This window comes from Anomalospiza imberbis, unplaced genomic scaffold (genome assembly GCF_031753505.1).
Source record: "Anomalospiza imberbis isolate Cuckoo-Finch-1a 21T00152 unplaced genomic scaffold, ASM3175350v1 scaffold_48, whole genome shotgun sequence".
Classification (NCBI taxonomy): Eukaryota; Metazoa; Chordata; class Aves; order Passeriformes; family Viduidae; genus Anomalospiza; species Anomalospiza imberbis.
In genome coordinates, this window is record NW_027100088.1 from 807776 (window position 1) to 815233 (window position 7458).

A 7458-nucleotide genomic window follows, 5' to 3' on the forward strand; every position below is an offset into this window, starting at 1 on the left:
CCCCAGGGACACCCCCGGAGCAGGGACATCTCGGGGACACCCTGGGGACACCTCGGGGACACCCCCGGAGCAGGGACACCCCGGGAACACCAGCAGAGTGTCCCCCGAAGCAGGGAACCCCCAGGGACACCTTGGGGACACCCCCGGAGCAGGGACACCTTGGGGACACCCCGGGGACACCTTGGGGACACCCCCAAAGCAGGGACACCCCGGGAACACCAGCAGGGCGTCCCCCGAAGCAGGGAACCCCCAGGGACACCCCGGAGACACCCCCGGAGCAGGGACACCCCGGGAACACCAGCAGGGCGTCCCCCGAAGCAGGGAACCCCCAGGGACACCCCGAGGACACCGCCGGAGCAGGGTCACCATGGGGACACCCCCGGAGCAGGGACACCATGGGGACACCTCGGGGACACCCCCGGAGCAGGGACACCTTGGGGACACCTCGGGGACACCCTCAAAGCGGGGACACCCCCGGAGCAGGGACACCCCGGGAACACCAGCAGGGCGTCCCCCGAAGCAGGGAACCCCCAGGGACACCCCGGAGACACCCCCGGAGCAGGGACACCTTGGGGATACCCCGGGCACACCCCCAATGCAGGGACACCACGGGAACACCAGCAGGGCGCCCCCCGAAGCAGGGAACCCCCAGGGACACCTTGGGGACACCCCGGGGACCCCTCGGGGACACCCCCAAAGCAGGGACACCCCCGGAGCAGGGACACCCCGGGAACACAAGCAGGGTGTCCCCCGAAGCAGGGAACCCCCAGGGACACCCCGGAGACACCCCCGGAGCAGGGTCACCATGGGGACACCCCCGGAGCAGGGACACCTTGGGGACACCCCCGGAGCAGGGACACCCCGGGAACACCAGCAGGGCGTCCCCCGAAGCAGGGAACCCCCAGGGACACCTTGGGGACACCCCCGGAGCAGGGACACCTTGGGGACACCCCGGGACAGCTCAGGCCGGGGGCTCGGCGCTGCCGCAAAAGGAGGCGCAGGTCCCACCGAGATTCGAACTCGGATCGCTGGATTCAGAGTCCAGAGTGCTCACCATTACACCATGGGACCGCCCGCCACGCACCGCGCCGCTCCCTCCGCCACGGAAAAGAGACCGCGGGCAGCCCCCGGCGGAGCGGGCGGAGGAACCCCCGGCCGGGGCTGCGGGAAGAGGAAAAAGGGGGGAAAAAGGTAAAAAAGGGGGAAAAAGGGAAAAAAGGGAAAAAAGGGGGGGGGAAAGGGAGCTAAAAGAGGAAAAGGAGAGTCGCCCGAACAGGGACTTGAACCCTGGACCCTCAGATTAAAAGTCTGATGCTCTACCGACTGAGCTATCCGGGCTCTGCACGGCGCTGCCGCCGGCCGGGACAAGGCGGGATTGGGGGAAAAACTGCGGGTTTGGGGAAAATCGGGGGTTTGGGGAAAATCGGGATTGTGGGGAAAACCCCGAGGATTTGGGGAAAACCCCGAGGATTTGGGGAAAATCGGGGGTTGTGGGGAAAACCCCGAGGATTTGGGGAAAACTCCGAGGATTTGGGGAAAACCCGAGGATTTGGGGAAAATCAAGGGGTTGTGGGGAAAACCCCGAGGATTTGGGGAAAACTCCGAGGATTTGGGGAAAACCCCGAGGATTTGGGGAAAACCCCGAGGATGTGGGGAAAATCGAGGGGTTCGGGGAAAACCCCGAGGATGTGGGGAAAACCCCGAGGATTTGGGGAAAATCGGGGGTTGTGGGGAAAACCCCGAGGATATGGGGAAAAACCCGAGGATTTGGGGAAAACCCCGAGGATTTGGGGAAAATCGAGTGGTTGTGGGGAAAACCCCGAGGATTTGGGGAAAAACCGAGGATTTGGGGAAAACCCCGAGGATTTTGGGGAAAATCGAGTGGTTGTGGGGAAAAAATCTTCACGGTTTTGGGGAGAAACCTCATGCTTTTCGGGGAAAACCGCGCAGGTTTGGGGAAAACCCCGAGGATTTGGGGAAAACCCCGAGGATTTGGGGAAAATCGGGGGTTGTGGGGAAAACCCCGAGGATTTGGGGAAAACCCCGAGGATTTGGGGAAAATCGAGGGTTGTGGGGAAAAACCTCCACGGTTTTGGGGAGAAACCTCGTGATTTTCGGGGGAAAATCGGGGGGATTTGGGGAAAATCGGGGGGATTTGGGGAAAACCCCGAGGATTTGGGGAAAATCGAGGGTTGTGGGGAAAAACCTCCACGGTTTTGGGGAGAAACCTCGTGATTTTCGGGGAAAATCGGGGGGTTTTGGGGAAAACCCCGAGGATTTGGGGAAAACCCCGATGATTTGGGGAAAATCGAGTGGTTGTGGGGAAAAACCTCCACGGTTTTGGGGAGAAACCTCGTGATTTTCGGGGAAAACCCGAGGATTTGGTGAAAACCCCGAGGATTTGGGGAAAACCCCGAGGATTTGGGAAAAATCGAGGGGTTTGGGGAAAACCCCGAGGATTTGGGGAAAACCCCGAGGATTTGGGGAAAATCGAGGGGCTTGGGGGGAAAAGGTGAGGTTTTAGGGAGAAACTCCGAGGTTTTGGGGAAAAACTCGAGGTGTTAGGGAGTAAAACGAGGTTTTGGGGAGAAAAACGAGGTTTTCGGGAAAAACTCGAAGATTTAAGGAAAAGCCCGAGGTTTTAGGGAGAAACCCGAGGTTTTAAGGAGAAACCGAGGTTTTAGGGGAAAACCCAAAGTTTTAAGGAAAATCCCGATGTTTTGGGGGAAAACCCCAAGTTTTAAGGAAAAACCCGATGTTTTGGGGAGAAACCCCAGGTTTTAAGGAAAAAACCCACGTTTTAAGGAAAACCCCGAGGTTTTGGGGGAAATCCCGAGGTTTTAAGGAAAATCCCGATGTTCTGGGGGAAAACCCGAGGTTTTAAGGAAAAACCCGAGGTTTTAAGGAAAAACCCGAGGTTTTAAGGAAAATCCCGATGTTTTGGGGGAAAACCCGAGGTTTTAAGGAAAAACACGAGGTTTTAGGGAGAAAACCGAGGTTTTAGGGAGAAACCCGAGGTTTTAGGGAGAAACCCGAGGTTTTAGGGAGAAACCCGAGGTTTTAAGGAAAAACCCGAGGTTTTGGGGAAAAACTCGAGGTTTTAGGGGAAAACCCGAGGTTTTAAGAAAAATCCTGATGTTTTGGGGAGAAACCCCAGGTTTTGGGGAAAAAACCCAGGTTTTAAGGAAAATCCCGATGTTTTGGGGGAAAACCCCAGGTTTTAAGGAAAATCCCGATGTTTTGGGGGAAAACCCGAGGTTTTAGGGAAAAACCCCAAGTTTTAAGGAAAACCCCGAGGTTTTGGGGAGAAACCCCAGGTTTTGGGGAAAAAACCCAGGTTTTAAGGAAAATCCCGATGTTTTGGGGGAAAATCCCAGGTTTTAAGGAAAAACCCGAGGTTTTAAGGAAAAACCTGAAGTTTTAGGGAGAAACCCGAGGTTTTAAGGAAAACCCCCAAGTTTTAAGGAAAACCCCGAGGTTTTGGGGAAAAACCCGAGGTTTTAAGGAAAAACCCCAGGTTTTAGGGAGAAACCCGAGGTTTTAGGGAAAAACCCCAAGTTTTAAGGAAAACCCCGATGTTTTGGTGAAAACCCCAGGTTTTAAGGAAAAACCCCGGGTTTTAAGGAAAAAACCCCAGGTTTTGGGGAAAAACTCGAGGTTTTAGGGAAAAACCCCGGGTTTTAAGGAAAAAAACCCCAGGTTTTGGGGAAAAAAAACCGAGGTTTTAAGGAAAAACACGAGGTTTTAGGGAGAAAACCGAGGTTTTAGGGAGAAACACGAAGTTTTAGGGAGAAACCCGAGGTTTTAAGGAAAAACCCGAGGTTTTGGGGAAAAACTCGAGGTTTTAGGGGAAAATCCCGGGTTTTAAGGAAAAACCCGAGGTTTTAGGGAAAAACCCCGGGTTTTAAGGAAAAACCCGATGTTTTGGTGAAAACCCGAAGTTTTAAGGAAAAACCCGAGGTTTTGGGGAGAAACCCCAGGTTTTCGGGAAAAAAACCCGAGGTTTTAAGGAAAATCCCGATGTTTTGGGGGGAAAACCCCAGGTTTTAAGGAAAAACCCCGGGTTTTAAGGAAAAAAACCCCGAGGTTTTGGGGGAAAACCCGAGGTTTTAGGGAAAAACCCCAAGTTTTAAGGAAAACCCCGAGGTTTTGGGGAGAAACCCCAGGTTTTGGGGAAAAAACCCAGGTTTTAAGGAAAATCCCGATGTTTTGGGGGAAAATCCCAGGTTTTAAGGAAAAACCCGAGGTTTTAAGGAAAAACCTGAAGTTTTAGGGAGAAACCCGAGGTTTTAAGGAAAACCCCCAAGTTTTAAGGAAAACCCCGAGGTTTTGGGGAAAAACCCGAGGTTTTAAGGAAAAACCCCAGGTTTTAGGGAGAAACCCGAGGTTTTAGGGAAAAACCCCAAGTTTTAAGGAAAACCCCGATGTTTTGGTGAAAACCCCAGGTTTTAAGGAAAAACCCCGGGTTTTAAGGAAAAAACCCCAGGTTTTGGGGAAAAACTCGAGGTTTTAGGGAAAACCCCAAGTTTTAAGGAAAATCCCGATGTTCTGGGGGAAAACCCCAGGTTTTAAGGAAAAAACCCCAAGTTTTGGGGAAAAACTCGAGGTTTTAAGGATAAACCTCAAGTTTTAAGGAAAACCCCGAGGTTTTGGTGAAAACCCCAGGTTTTTGGGGGTTTTAACTCGCCGGGGCTGGGGCTGGAGGCGGCCGAGCGCGGCGGGGCTGCCCCAGACAGGGAACGGCCGCCCGGAATTTGGGACTGGAGCTTTTTGGCTCGATTTCACCCCAGAAATCCTCGGTTTTCTCCACAAACGCATTTCCGTGCAGCGGAAGAGAGAAATGACTTAATTTGGATTCCCCCCCCCCCCAAAAAAAAGAGATATTCGTTGTCTTCCTGCTCCCCGAGTGAGATTTCTGGGGTTTACTCCAAAATTAATTTTTTACTGTTACTACTACTATTAATAATAATAACAATAAGTATGAGAATAATAATGATATAGTAGTAATTATCCGAAATAATGAAAATAAAATATAATATATAATAATGTAACAATATATTAACATAGAAATATGCAAGAATAAATTATTATTAATATTATTATTATTATTATTTTGTCCCCACAAGGACCATTGGTGCACAGGCCCTTTGCAGAGGCCGCTCAGCACGGACTGCTCACATTTCCCAACATTTTTCCCGACATTTTCACCCTCTTATTTCCCATTTTTTAACCCCACATTTTCCGGCTCTTCCCCCCTCACATTTCCCCTTTTTTTACCTCGCATTTCCCACCCTTTCCCCCCCTCACATTTCCCCCCATTTTCCACTCACATTTCCCATTTTTTCCTCACATTTTCCTCCCTTTTCGCCATCACATTTCCCAACAGTTTCTCCTTTCACGTTTCCCACCATTTTCGTCCTCTTATTTCCCATTTTTTACCTCACACTTTCCTCCTTTTCCCCCCTCACATTTCCCGTTTTCTTCCCTCATGCTTCCCTTCATTTTCACCCCATGTTTCCTGACCTTTTCCCTGTTTTATTTCCCATTTTTTACCTCACATTTCCCGACATTTTCACCCTCACATTTGCCATTTTTTACCTCATGTTTTCCAGCCTTTCTCCCCCTCACATTTCCCACCATTTTCACCCTCTTATTTCCCATTTTTAACTCATATTTTCCGCCCTCTTTCCCCCTTACATTTTCCCCCCATTTTCCACTCACATTTCCCATTTTTTCCTCACATTTTCCTCCCTTTTCGCCATCACATTTCCCAACAGTTTCTCCTTTCATGTTTCCCACCATTTTCGTCCTCTTATTTCCCATTTTTTCCTCACATTTTCCTCCCTTTTCGCCATCACATTTCCCGACAGTTTCTCCTTTCACGTTTCCCACCATTTTCGTCCTCTTATTTCCCATTTTTTACCTCACACTTTCCTCCTTTTCCCCCCTCACATTTCCCGTTTTCTTCCCTCATGCTTCCCTTCATTTTCACCCCATGTTTCCTGACCTTTTCCCCGTTTTATTTGCCATTTTTTACCTCACATTTCCCGACATTTTCACCCTCACATTTGCCATTTTTTACCTCATGTTTTCCAGCCTTTCTCCCCCTCACATTTCCCACCATTTTCACCCTCATATTTCCCATTTTTTAACTCATATTTTCCGCCCTCTTTCCCCCTCACATTTCCCCCCATTTTCCACTCACATTTCCCATTTTTCCTCACATTTTCCTCCCTTTTCGCCATCACATTTCCCGACAGTTTCTCCTTTCACGTTTCCCACCATTTTCGTCCTCTTATTTCCCATTTTTTACCTCACACTTTCCTCCTTTTCCCCCCTCACATTTCCCGTTTTCTTCCCTCATGCTTCCCTTCATTTTCACCCCATGTTTCCTGACCTTTTCCCCGTTTTATTTCCCATTTTTACCTCACATTTCCCGACATTTTCACCCTCAGATTTGCCATTTTTTTACCTCATGTTTTCCAGCCTTTCTCCCCCTCACATTTCCCACCATTTTCACCCTCTTATTTCCCATTTTTAACTCATATTTTCCGCCCTCTTTCCCCCTTACCTTTCCCCCCATTTTCCACTCACATTTCCCATTTTTCCTCACATTTTCCTCCCTTTTCGCCATCACATTTCCCAACAGTTTCTCCTTTCACGTTTCCCACCATTTTCGTCCTCTTATTTCCCATTTTTTACCTCACACTTTCCTCCTTTCCCCCCTCACATTTCCCGTTTTCTTCCCTCATGCTTCCCTTCATTTTCACCCCATGTTTCCTGACCTTCTCCCCGTTTTATTTCCCATTTTTACCTCACATTTCCCGACATTTTCACCCTCACATTTGCCATTTTTTACCTCATGTTTTCCAGCCTTTCTCCCCCTCACATTTCCCACCATTTTCACCCTCTTATTTCCCATTTTTTAACTCATATTTTCCGCCCTCTTTCCCCCTCACATTTCCCCCCATTTTCCACTCACATTTCCCATTTTTCCTCACATTTTCCTCCCTTTTCGCCATCACATTTCCCAACAGTTTCTCCTTTCACGTTTCCCACCATTTTCGTCCTCTTATTTCCCATTTTTTACCTCACACTTTCCTCCTTTCCCCCCTCACATTTCCCGTTTTCTTCCCTCATGCTTCCCTTCATTTTCACCCCATGTTTCCTGACCTTTTCCCCGTTTTATTTCCCATTTTTACCTCACATTTCCCGACATTTTCACCCTCTCATTTCCCATTTTTAACTCACATTTTCCGCCCTCTTTCTCCCTCACATTTCCCAACACTTTCTCCCTCCACATTTCCCATTTTCTCCCCCATTTTTCCCGTCCCTTTTCCCCCTCATGTTTCCTGACATTTTCTCCCCTCATGCTTCCCACCATTTTCACCCTCTTATTTCTCATTTTCACCCTCTTATTTCTCATTTTCACCCTCTTATTTCTCATTTTCACCCTCT

General features: G+C 49.6%; 2 non-coding genes across 2 annotated transcripts; both read right to left on the reverse strand.

Moving 5' to 3' along the window:
• Positions 1–999: 999 nt before the first annotated feature.
• Positions 1000–1071, reverse strand: TRNAQ-CUG (transfer RNA glutamine (anticodon CUG)). The gene has a single exon. It is a non-coding gene; the product is annotated as a tRNA-Gln (tRNA).
• Positions 1072–1265: 194 nt separating this feature from the next.
• On the reverse strand, positions 1266–1338 carry TRNAK-UUU (transfer RNA lysine (anticodon UUU)). The gene has a single exon. It is a non-coding gene; the product is annotated as a tRNA-Lys (tRNA).
• Positions 1339–7458: the final 6120 nt, after the last annotated feature.